Source organism: Pyrgilauda ruficollis, unplaced genomic scaffold (assembly GCF_017590135.1).
Source record: "Pyrgilauda ruficollis isolate IOZ18807 unplaced genomic scaffold, ASM1759013v1 scaffold3, whole genome shotgun sequence".
NCBI classification, from domain to species: Eukaryota; Metazoa; Chordata; class Aves; order Passeriformes; family Passeridae; genus Pyrgilauda; species Pyrgilauda ruficollis.
The window spans coordinates 16,748,569-16,761,884 of record NW_024524377.1 but is presented as its reverse complement, the minus strand read 5'-3'; the positions used below and the strand labels follow the sequence as shown (position 1 = coordinate 16,761,884).

Here is a 13,316-nt window from a genome sequence, read left to right as displayed (position 1 = left end):
ATTTAAAGGAAATAAAATGAAATACAGGAAATTGATTTTATGAAAAGAACTGTAGGATACCAGTGTAATAAATATTTGCACTGAGAGTAACAGCAATTTTGCTCAAAAAGTAAATTCATTGTGTAAGTGGGGGTTTGTAGGGTATATGTATTGTGTGTGTACATATGTCCTAGACACATATAGAAGGAATTCTCAGAAATACCAGAAAGGGCAGGATAAACTACTTGGCACAATTCTTTGTACATTTTACACTTTATCGAGAATCATCTGAATTCCTTACCTGATTTCTTAGAAACAGCTCCGTCTTTTCATCCTTAATTTTTCTTTCTTGCTTATCTGCATTGTATCTACTGCTGTTCTCCACTGTTTGCTTGTCTCCTCATCACATATGAAACCAGTGTGAACTCTGTATTGAAAAACCTGCATCAACAAAAATGCGTGAGTTACGTATGTGTAAATGACAGACTTATTGTTTCATTACATTTCCTTCTGTCTTCCATGAAAACAGAGATGGAACAATTAGATACTTGAGGTCAAGTACTGAAGTAATAAATTTGCAGGTATGAATACTGACGTAATTTTATACTGCTAACCACTTAAATCGATGCACAAAACCTATTTATATAGATCTTTTTTTCTCAAAATGTGTCAACACAACCATGTAGAAATAATGTGTGTCCTAGAAAATGCATGCTATGAGAAACAGAGAATACAAGTGTTTGTCAAGGTGTCCTCTGGAAGCCCAAACAACACCTTTAGAGTGACCACTCATGCTTAGAGGTGTCACAGACTAGTTTACTTGCAGCACTGACCTGATTTATTTTAGGCCTGGTCTTGAAGTTTACCAGGTGCCTGCCTGAGACACCTCTGCAAAGTTCAGTGATTTTCACAGAATTCTGATCAGGCTTGGAAGAATTATCCTTAAATTGCGAATGGCAATTCTGTAAACTGTGGTTTTAAGGTTTGTCTGTTCAGTCTTCTGGTTTATCACTCTGATGTTTTTTGGTGGTGTGTTTTGATTTGTTTTGGTTTTTTTTGGTGGGATTTGGGGTGTGGCTTGTTTGGTTGCTGGGGTTTTTTTGTTTCTTTTTGTTGTGGTCGTTTTCTTCTCCCAGAACTTATATCTTGGCTTTTTCCAGTTCCAAACAATCCCTCCTCCACCTTTGCTTTGAATAATCATGCCTTTAGGTGAGAATTTGTAAATTAAAATTATGCTGTCCTGTGTTATGACCTTAAGTATTACCAACATTCTTATACCTAAGCCTCTGACTTCCTTAAGTCCAAGATAAACACCTCTTTGTGGAGTCTGATGAAGATTATTTGAAACAACACATTTTCGTCACACAACCAGATACGAAAAATAATTAAAATTGGGAATGTACAGTAATGCCAAGGAATTTCAATTGTATTAAACTGTTGACGATTGGGATACTATTTCTAGGATTAAAAAACCCATTTTGAAATAATTTTTGTGTTCATGGGGAATTTATTTTCTTGAGAAGGACAGCAGCTATATTTTTGACTGCTTTCCAGTAGGATTTGTGTCAGAATGAAGACAGAAAGCATAGAAGTACTTAAAATGGCTTTCTTTAAATGCAAGGAGTCCTTGAGTGTCCAGGCTCAAGGACTGCACAAACCTCTGCACAAGTGTGCTTGACAGCTGAGCCTGTACAGTGGACAGAACAGAAGTTGTAATTTGCTTAAAAAGAGTAGAATTAGGATTTGTGTTTTGCTTTGTCTGATTGGCAAAAAGCTTTACATGTAATAAACACAGGCATCAAAACTCACTTATGACAAGTAGAAGTTGCCCTGTGCATCATTTATCAGGGAGTTCTGCCACTGGGTTCATCCTCATACACTTTGACATGTCAAGATGTGTTGCCTTAGAGCATGCCACATCTTATCAAGTATCCAGCTTTTCACAGGGATGATATTAAATGAAAAACATTCTTATTTGCCTGGAAATTTATGCCATACACCAAATACCATTTTATCTGAGATATGTTAGCAGGAACCATCTGTCAAGTCCCCACCCCCTCAGTGCTGAGAAAGGCAGAGACTGAAGGTGAGAAGTATATTTACTTCTGACAACAAGAGCAGCTGCTGCTGTTACTTTTAGCTGTAAGGCAAACCTGCTGGAAAAGGTGACTGTCTGTTGTGGTTCTAGCGTGCTGGGACCAAACATGTCTGTTGATGACAGCAAACCTCCTAAAACTCGGAAGAAAATTGTTTTATAGATTGTGTCAGAAGGGCATGTGCAAACACAGCTCAGCTGGGAGGTAGAACCAAGAAGAAACTTTGGGCTAGAAAAGTATCAGGACAAAATCAAGAATTCCTTTTTTTCTCATCCAGGAGAAAATCTCCCCCTTTTCCTTCCTTTTGGTAGAATATTATATTGCAAAAGACATTATTTTTCTCTAATGGTAACACGAGGTTCTGAAATTAAGCACAGCAGGTAGAAACACCCAGCACAGAATTACAAAAAAAAACAAAAAAAACCAAAAAAAACCCCAAAAAAAACAAAAAAAAAAAAACCAAAAAAAAAAAAACTTCCATATTCATATGCTGAAATCTTTTCCAGTGCTGCCAGCTAACTATTCCAAGTGGAAAAGGTACAAGCTCTGCTGTTCATTCTGCCAACTTCCTTTCTTAAAACTCTGGAGCTGTTTTTTGAGGGCTGGGTGCTCTAATCTCTGTTATTCTTGCCATCATCCATCAGGTTAAGAAAGATATTTACAGAGACATAATTTTTTTAAATAGAATTACAGAAATAGGTATACTTGTAAACTTATGGGAAAGGGACAAGATGTATTTCTTTGGTAAAATCACTTAGTTCCTGTTACTTTCCTTCACAGTGTAAAAGGAGAGTACTGTGCTAGGATGTAAATGTACCTAGAGTGTATTTCAAGACCAAAATATAAACATTGGTGGGAAAGGGCACTTTATGCAAATGTGTTTCCTGAGAGATGGCTCTCCCTCCCTGATGGTTCTAGTAAGACAGAATAATTTGGGAAAATAAGTGGCGTGCCCTGCCCTTTAGCTCTTTTCTCTTTTTTGTATATCTCCTTGAAAATATGATTATGACAAAATAAAAGGTTCATTTAGATGGGAGGTGCTTCTAAAATATTTTCAATATATCACCATGGAAAACATAGAGATAAAGCAGAGCTATAAATGACAGCACTTCTAGGAAGGGGAAACAGGTCAAGGTGCCTTACTCTGTATTGCACTCGTTTTCCTTTCACAGCCCACCTGTCAGTCCTGTTATCATTGTCTAGAAAAGAATTTACAGTAAGTCTTTGCTTCAATCAGTTTCCATGGTAACTTGGTTCTGTTTTAAAACCTTTACATAAAGATGGCTTGGTTAAAATGAAAATGAGCTGCAGTGCTGATCCATACCTGAACTACCTTTCCCATTGCTCAGAAATAATCAGCTAGGGGTGTCACTCCATCTGCTCTAGTTCCTTTGGTATCTACAGCACTGTTTCAGTAACCAAGTCAGATCAGCTTGTCATCTGGAAATCTCAGTTTTCAGAGATGTAGGGGGCTCAGGCTACTGGCTAGTGTACATGACATGGTGTGAAGCAGAGGAAATCATGTTGGGGTCTGGAGTCTTGAGTTCACTGGGGAAGGATCCCTGTGCATGTACAGAACCTACAGCAGGGCTGAAAGCTTCAAGAGCCATGGTGTCTTTTAACATATGAACCAGAAAGAGCAAACTGTCTCCCTTGCAGAAAACACTTATCTCAAAGGTATGACCAATAAAATCCCTTCAGACCAGATCAAGGGAAGGAAAAGTTCAGGGCAAAAAACCAAACGAAAGTTTAATTGATTCTAAGAGTATTGTGATAATACCCTGTTGTTATGGGTATGTATGTTTTATCTAGCCTTTAGTTATCCCTTATCCTAGTTTCAAGCTTATGTCTTGCACTTAAGTTTCTGATTCTTTGGCCCAGTTGGACTTTGATAGTCTTGGTTTTATTTTAATTACTTTATACCGATTCTCATCTAAGAGAAAAATCAGCATTTTTAAAATGTAACTTAATAACACAAGTTTCAATTAGAGGAAACAAAGAACTTTTAATGTGTATCTGATAGAGTTCTTCAGCAATTACTCTGAAAACTTGCTGCATTTCATAGAAGATGACACCTTCCATGTGCTATCAGAAATTCTCAAGATTCTATACTAGATTTGCTCGTTGTATTAGGTAGCTTAATATTTATATAAGAAGTTTTTTGTTCCAGTAGAGGGACTGATAGAATTTATGAAAGAAGTTTTACACATCTGTATCTTCCAGGCCGGCATTTTAAAAGCTGCTGAATGTAGGCACAAAAACTGCTGAATGTTGGTATACACCAGTTAATTTATGTTTGAGTTTTTCCAAAGACTCAGTAAAGATCTTGTGTTTCACCATGGGACAAGTCATTTTTTTCCCATGGTAAGTGGTTGTCCAGCTGGTCCATATTAAGCATTTTAAATAACAGAGTCAACTTGGTCATCAACTGATTCCTTTGGGTAATGTAATCTCCTTGTAATTTAGTTGCCTTTTAAAAGGAGTCAGCATCCTTGTCCCTAACCAAATAATATGGGTGTACCAGAAGTTTGATTTAGACCTACATAATTCCCCCTGAAAACATTAAAAAAAAAAAAAAAAAAAAAAAAAGCTTTCAGATGTATTTTTTCCGGCTCTTATTTTTAACTAACAGTTTCATTTACTCCTGATGTCCTAGCACTGTCCTGTAGTCATTAATTTCTGAGGGAAGGGCATTGTCAAATCAGGCTATCATAAATCTACTGAATTCCTTTCATCAGTCATGGCAGTAACGTCTTCACAGTACTCCCGTGTCAGTAAAGCATGACCTTCTGTGACTGATCTGTGCAGACTATGCTTAATTCAACTGTGCTTTTCCAGTGAGCATTTTAACTTGCACACAATGATTTTTTCAACAGCTGACATCGAAACAACTGGTTTCTGTTTGCTGGGTGAAAGAACAAATAACATCTGATGCTTTGTCAGTTGAAAAAAAAGTAGTTGCTATTTTTAGTAGTTTTAATATCTTTTATCTCAACTGAACAATTAAATCTGCTTAAAGTGTCCATGTTTTTTAATTCCTTTTTTAATCCTTTGTATAGAAGAAGAGGGCTGATTCTGTGCCTCTTCACTTTTGTAGCATTATGGATTCCATCCTGATGAAAAATCAGTGCTCCAGAAATACTGCACCTTGATATGAAAACTGAGCCTACCAGCTGGCTGCCTGAGATGGGGCATTCCTTGTTATGCACGGGCTTTAATACACTTACTTCATTTAATTAATCTGCTCATTACAGTGTTATGCAAAAGGCTATACTTCCTTTTGCCCTGGAAGTATTTCAAATATACAGCAGATCAATTGCTTACTGCAAAACCATCTCAGTTATATTATTAGGTGTTTCAGCCTCTGATTAAAAATTACTGTTAAATTTAGAGGGTCTTATTCCTTAATTTTTAGCTCATTATGCTGACTTAGTTTTTTTGAAATGCTCTTCTTGATTCATGTTTATTTTGCAATTTATTTTATTATCTTATATTAATTATTACCAAGTATTTGAGACTATCATTATCTATTACTAATTTGTCTGCTGGTAGGACTCTAGATAGTTGATCTCTGTGCTTTAAATATTTGTATGATTTTTCCCTTTTTTTCCCTACCTTCATGTGCTGCTCTGTAAAGCTGGGTTTTTTTATTGTGTATACAATTAATAAGATTTTGATACCTATTTTCCCCCTCAGTGCTTTCTAAAGGCACATATTTTGAAATCTAGTTATACTGTGATTAAAGTAGAACAAACCTGTTTGGATAAAATAATTACAGCTCAAATATTCATGCATCCATGAAACATCACATTACAAATCTCAGACAGCTCTACTGCTGAAGGCTGAGGGGGCTGTATATAAACAAGTATGTAAAATGAGGATTAGTAGGGTAAGAAGTTAAATGTATCTGCAGTTGCTGCTGGTATATGCTTTTGAGCTGGATGAACTTTGCAATGGCAAGATGAGCTTGTCTCTCTCTTTCCTGGTTCCTTGTGTCCTCTTATGTCCTACGTGATGAGGCGTCCAAACTTCCACGTCATGTCCTAAACTTACTTTCAAGATACCTCTCTCTCTGATTTCATTCTTCTTATGCAAAGTATCTCCTCTCCCTGGTTATATGTGAGAAAGCATGTTTTGAAGTGTATTACACAGGAAGAGATGAGCAGAGGAGTGCCATCGTGAATGTTACCGGAGAGGAACTGGAGAGAGTTTGGAGAGTGTGAAGAGAGAAAAAGCAGTGCTTTGTTTCTCCTCTCTGCTTGCTCCTTCTGTGAGTAGCACAGCCAAGGCAGGAGTTTGAAGGCAAGTTTGTGAGGATCACAAAGTTGTTTGCTGCCGAATTATCAAAGAGGAAGGGCCCATAGAACTGAAACAGACACTTTGCTTTTGGCATGTGTGATTTGTTTGAGTCAGAACTGCAGCACATGAATAATCTAACACTTTTTCGTTTCGCTCTTCTCTTGCTTCCTCCTGACAGAGGCACTGGCCTCAATGCTACCGATCTTTATTGTTGTGAGTAGTAAACTATAGTTATTTTATAATGGTGCAGGACAGAGCAAATAGTTGCAATGGACAGAAGAGTTAAAAGCTCAGACCAAACCTTCAGGAACAGTTTAGAGACCACCAAACCCTCTTCTGTGGTCTTTGGAAGACCAAAAAAATATTGTCAAGGAGTTAAATTACATTAAACTTAATTAAGAGATTCTTGTCTCTAGAAGCTCTTCATGATGACTATTGACACATGGAACTATCAGATCAGTTATTTGTCTTTTAACAGAACTGTTTTAAAAACGCACCCCTTCAGGTCACACTAGAATTTTAAAAGTTCCACCTTATTTGGAAGGTAGCAGGCAATCATAAACATAATGTTTTCATGTCCCCTGACAGCACTGAAAAAGTAGATATGTATAGTTTCAAACTGAGTTTCCTGTCTCAAGGTGACAAAGACAGGGTTAAACATTATGTCTGGAATATAACAGAGTTAGCCTGGTGAGCAGGACTCAGGGAAATTCAAATTCATTTCATGGCTTCTAGGCTTTTCTCCCTCTTCTATAAAATGGAGACCATGAGTTCCAAAATTTGTGCAATGATAAGAAATACATTCTAGACTCTGTGATTCCCAGGTCTTACGAGGAAGAATGGGAGTGCTGCAGTGTATATAAGTACCTAAACAGTCAAAAGAAGATTAATTATACCTAGTTTCTGGTCATAGTTTTGTCTTAATTTACTTCATGATTGGAATTTCCAACATGAAGATTTTCAATGACACTTCATAAATAAATCTTGTGTAATGTATCATTCTTCCAAAATTTATATCAGGTCCCAGATGATTCCATTTCTAGAAAGAAATGCATGCTTCTCATATTACTTTTATAAGTATTGTATAAGCAATTAATTTTCATCTGTGTACTGAGAATCTGGGGTTTGTGGGTTTATTTATAAAATCCAAATTAGCTTGTTTGATTTTCCTCTTCCTTTCTTTCTTTAAAAAAGTGTAATTTGAAGAAAGCACAAAATCAGATTGAAGAAGTAATTTTGGGCTCTTGAGATTATATGGCAATTATATTTCCTCTTACAAAGGGAAAAGAATTCATCTTTTTTAAATTACAGATGTGAAAAGAGTCAACTATGGAGGTATATGGCTTAAGCTACAATAAAGGAGCAGGGTCAATCAACACTGTCTGTCTAGGTCTGGCATTGTTCTAGAAAATGGGGCAAATATCTGATATACAGAATATTATGAATTCCAAGGTTACACATGCCATGGCTATGTGTCTGATTCACCATCTTTGAAGTCCAAAGTGCCTTTTGGATTACTGAGCTTTTAAACTGAAGTGAAGCTCAAAGGGAAATGGGTTTGAAAATTTTTGCTAAAATGTCAGTTTAGTCAGAGAATAGCCTAGAAAAATAGGATTAGGATGAAACAGAAAGATTTTTGCAAATCTGTCAATGTGTAAATGTGCAAGCTTCCCTAGTAACCTGTATTTCTACCCATCATCTCCAAAATCACAAGTATAAAATCAAGACTTATTTAAGATAGTGTAGCCTGCAACATCTAAAGAAGCTCAGCTTTAAAAGGAATAAAGAAAAAATCAAACAATTTCCTGTGAAAAAATTAGGGTAAGACTCTCCAGAAAGACAGAATTCAAAACGTGCTGAGGAGCTGAATGCTGATCTGAGTCTAGTAAAAACATTAAAAGAAAAAAAAAATCTATACAGCAAGTAACTGTCATTTGTATCAGTGATATTCTAATCTTCGTGCTGTTCAGGAGTTTTCCTGTCAGGATTGTTTTATGTTACTTTTCCTCTATCCTTTTAAAAGGACTATAAATCACTAACACTGCCTTTAATACATACAAAATTACCTATCTAGCATATTTTTAATACTGTTAAAATGCCCAGTCATTTATGGTTCATATTCAGAACTTTCAATTGCTAAGTCAATTGTTTATGCATGACATGCATTAGGAAGACAGTGTAGTTAGTGCCTAGTAGATCAAAAGCCCTCTGAATCCCTACTCAAACCTAATTGTTTTGATGGAGGAACTTAATAGGCAAGCTTTATTTTTCTAGCAATTTTCTTTCAATAGTAGTATAATAGTGGGACTTACTGAATTGTTATTAGGGTAGGGGTTTTTTGTCATTTGTTGTTTGATTTTGAGAAACAGAAATTATGAGGCAATTTTTTTGACTCAAGAAGCTTAGTCACTCATGAGAATTTGTTACCTTTGCTACTATAAAAATTTATAAACCCAGTCATTATCGAAGCCATGAAAATTAAGTAAAATCAACCATGCTAGACTTACAAATACCTGAAATATTTTTTAATACACTGGCTCTTTTTGATTTCTAAATGATGGCTGTAATGTTCTCAACAATGCAAAATTTAGATTTTTAAATTTGGGGAGTGGAAGTTGAGAGAGAACAGTAATGCATCCTACAAATGCAATGCAAGAGCTCAGTATTTTTAAGCTCACTTCTCCTTGTTATGAATATCTCTGATGGCTGCCTAAAATCAATTAGGTTTAATATATTCTCACTAAATTTCTGCTCCTCAGTACTACAGTAACACATTTTGTTAATGAAAGGCAGTTTTGGATATTCTGCAATCTAGAATTGAAAAGAAAGATAATGCAAACAAATGCTGCTTTTCTACACATACAGTCATGGTTTGAGTTATGGGGTTTTTCCTCTTATGTTTGCTTTTCATTTCTACGAATATTACACTGGGAAATAATCTTTTAGCTATTTTTTCTGTGTGTGCATCAGATGCCCAGGTGGTATAAGTTAGCTACATTAACTTCACTGATGGAATACAGATTTGTATCACCATGGAATGGAGAGCATAGACCTGTAACACAGCATGGCATAAAATCTTTCTCATCTAGCAGAGATTATCTAGCTTCATGAGAATTTCCAAGTACTTATTATCTTGGACTAAGGACTAAAAAACTTGGTGGGAGCTTTGCTACTGTCTTCTCTGGAGCGAATGGAGAAAATTCACAGAACTCAGTTTTAAGCTACTAGCTCAGATCAGATTATTACACAGAAATTTAGCAAAGGTAAAGTTGATTTTATATGGTCCAAATCCCTATTTAACAAAAAAGAAAGGACTATATTCAGTTAAGCTCTTTTTTGAAATTCAAATTATGTTGATACCTTAGGGAAATGTCTGACTAGAGGCTAACAGGGTTTGCATGAGCTCTAGATGATTAACCTACTTTATATTGCTCTCACCACCCTGCAGTGGTTAATCACTATCTTCAGCAGTGTCTTCAACAATTAGATAAAACATCATTTATTTCTTTTCTATATTTAGAAAACCTTAAAATAATCATATTTTTCCTTTATTTTCGATCATGCTTGGCATATGATGGAACGTGTATAGTAGAATTAATGTAGGACAAAACCCCCAGTCTCTATCCTTGACTAGATTCAAATGAGTTAATTCTTTACTGTCCCTCCAGGCCCAGTATCCATTACTGTTGAATCAGATACTATGAGTTTGTAACTGGCAGTGAACAAATTTTACAAACCAGTCAGGCATTTTCTCACTCAGAATCTGGTTTATCAGCTGTTTTGTTTTTCCTGAAGCAAGACAACTGATTGGGAAGTCTGGTAAAAAGAAGCCAGTCTGTTGTTATGGTAGTTTTGTGATACAGCTCTGAGTATGTGTGATGATTAGATAGTGTGTTTCCACTCAGAAAACAAAAACACTGTGTAGGAGGACTACTGGGCTCCCAGTTATTATAAATGGGCTTTCTAGTGGTGACTATGTCATGGAGGTTAAAAAGAGTTTTTCAGGTTCATTTCCAGGCCTACCACGTGTAACCCTGCAGCCACAACACAACTAGAAATATGTAATCTATCTACTCTTCCATTCCTCTGTTCAGGGATACAAATTTTGATCTTCAGGTTTTCAAGATGGTGTTTCAGAATGTTGTCAGTTCTTGGTGTTACAGTGACTTTTTCAAATTACATGAAATTCTGCAATGGCCAGTTCTGCTCTGAATTTGCAATTCACAGAGGAATCTGACAAAGGGACTTTCATTGGATCAGTAGAAAATTCTATTTCTGTATCCTCACATTCTCCTAAGAATTTTCTAGTGTTTTTGTAAAGAAAATATACTAGCTGGTTCTTACAACACTCTGCATGCTTGAACCATAATGTCACATCACATGCAATAGTTATAACTTTAAGATGCTAAATTAATGAGAATTCAGAAATATTCTTTACAGAATTAAATATTACAGAATATACAGAAGTATATTCTTTTATTCTTTACATTTGCAAAAAGGCCATATGTAAGAAAGGAACATACAGTTGTGCTTATCAGTGTGCCTCATCATGCTTTTTTTTTTTTCTGGTAGGAAACTATGTCAGCTTATTACGAAGTAGAAATACATTTAGACATTGCTGAGGAAATCTTTTGGGGGAAAAGAAATATATATATATATAAAAATAATATATATTTTATATATATTATTATATATATAAACCAGACATTTGCAAAGATATTTTATCTTTTCCCACAAGGAATGCCATCATAATACCAGAACATGTAATTTCTTTTGAGAGAAGGTACTTATCTATGCCCAGTATCGGGTCAGAGTCAGCCTTTGTGGCCTCAAATTAAAGAACCAATTATGATGAAGAAAATGCAATAGCTAGGAAAAAAACTAGGTTTCAACATATGTACATTTCTAGGTTGGATAGTGGATCTGATTTTTATTAAACTGTGTGCTGAATTCCACAAGAATACCTAATTCTTGTAATTTGTGGGACTATCAGAAAATAATTTTCTCTGGACTTCAGAAAATTACCTAATTGCATTGTCAAGAATAATCCCCAGGAAAAGTCAGTATTTTTCTTTTTATTTTTCCTGTGCACCATCAAACAGAAATATGTCTCACTAAAGATAGTTATTAACAAACTTTTATACTTACTGAAAACACACAAATCCTTGAAAACTTTTATGTGGCCTTGGAAAAGTGTGCAAGACATCATGTGACATCAGCATGTCCTACAGAAAAGTAGAAGGAGTGCTAGCTGGTAAAAGTGCTCCAGTGACTGAGAAAGAGACTCGTAACACATGCTGCAGAAGGATGCAAATGAAAATCTAGTCTGTCTGATTCCCTGTTAACAGCTTCTTCACCTGTCTCTGAAGATTGATGAACCCTGAGCATGTACCCATGCTGCTCTCGTTGCAGAGCTCAGGTGCTCCTTAGCCCCTCAGAGCATCACTGCCCTGGGCTCAGCTGCCGGTCCCCTGCAGCGCTGTGTGACTGAGCCGTGCTCAGGGGCCTGGCAGACCTACCTGTGCCTGGATATCTGCTTTATTTACATTTATACTGCCTCTAGATGGCCACTGCGACAAGTACAAATGTCAACTGAGGGACTAGGACATCTTTGTGATCGTAAAGACAGGCTAATTTTAGAGACCTTTTATTTATGAGAATCCCACCATGGTTAAGAAAAGAACTACATATTGTGAGCATTTATTAAAAAAAAAATCTAACATGCAAAATTGATGCACAATATTGTTTTAAAATACAGCTTCTTCAAGGAATTCTGTGTCACACTTTTAACATTTCTCCTGCCCATATGTTTCAGAAGCTAGGTATTTAAATATCTCTTTCCCAGTAATAATAGTAACAGTAATAATAATGGATTTCATTAACAACATTTAGGAATTAAATTATTGCCACAGAAACTGATGTATCATAGTGCACAAAGAAAAATAGAGAATAGGTTCCCCCCCACCCCATCATATTCTCAGTGTATGTTATATGATTTATGGGGAGAAAAATCACATAAATAAACTGTTTTGCTGTTTCAGAAGATACAAAGCTAGATTTATATCCAAATTAAGAAAGTGTTACCAAAATAAAAGAAACTTTTCACCAGCAAAAGTCCTACATGAATAATAAGCACATACTGTATATTCTGTGTGCAAGGAATTTGTATTTGAAAAGGTTCAAAGCTACGGGGTTTTAGAAAGAAACTGTGAGGAGCTGCTGTAAATTCTTGAACATAAAAGGTTTTCTAATGTGCCTTAATAAATACCTTATGATGCTATGATTTTTTTTTTACTATTTCTACACAGACTATGTACTGAGATAAATTTCCTCATCCATCCATCCATCCATCTTCATTTTTCTTTGATTAGATTGCATGCTAGGTCTCATTCACTTAGTACAGACTCAAGTCTTCTGCTTCTCACCCAGTTCCATGTTCATTAGTGATAGTGTGTTGTGTACTTGCTGGCCAGATCCTCTCCTGATCCTGGACCTCGCATGCTGGAGGTAGTGGATCTACATGGGACAAGTAGTTTTGCCTGCAGTTTATTGTCCTGGAACAGAACAGAGGCACCAGCGTTGCATTTAATGGAATTTTTTTGCTGGCTGTTGTTTGTGCCGCCAGCCTTTCAACCATGCATTCTCTCCATTAAGAGAGATATTATTTCCCATGTGTTACTAACTCCTCTGGTCAGATTTGCAAAACAAAGGAGATCACGGTGCTGGATTTGAATATAGCCTTTTAAGCCATGCCAATATTGTTTTTAAATGACATGCTTAGTATCTAACAATTAAGATAATGTGAGGCTATCTAAGTATGAGCTATTTGATTTCATCCTGCCCATGACCTCTCACGTCCATCTGTGTACTTTGAATTGCAGCTAAAGTAACTTCATTTTTGACAACTCGAACACTGATGGTGCATCTGCTGCAGAAATGAAC

The 13,316-nt window shown here is 36.0% G+C and overlaps 1 protein-coding gene across 3 annotated transcripts in view; it reads right to left on the bottom strand.

The window, feature by feature from the left end:
* The window catches only part of B3GALT1 (beta-1,3-galactosyltransferase 1), a 175,521-nt gene that overhangs the window by 97,902 nt on the left and 64,303 nt on the right, over positions 1-13,316 (bottom strand). For 2 of the 3 annotated variants that reach the window (XR_005955597.1, XM_041473257.1), the window contains one exon: positions 281-420. The gene's annotated coding sequence lies outside the window, so the exon portion shown is untranslated. Of the gene's footprint in view, positions 1-280; positions 421-11,522; positions 11,605-13,316 lie in introns of those variants that run through there. The other variant, XM_041473258.1, reaches the window with a different exon arrangement.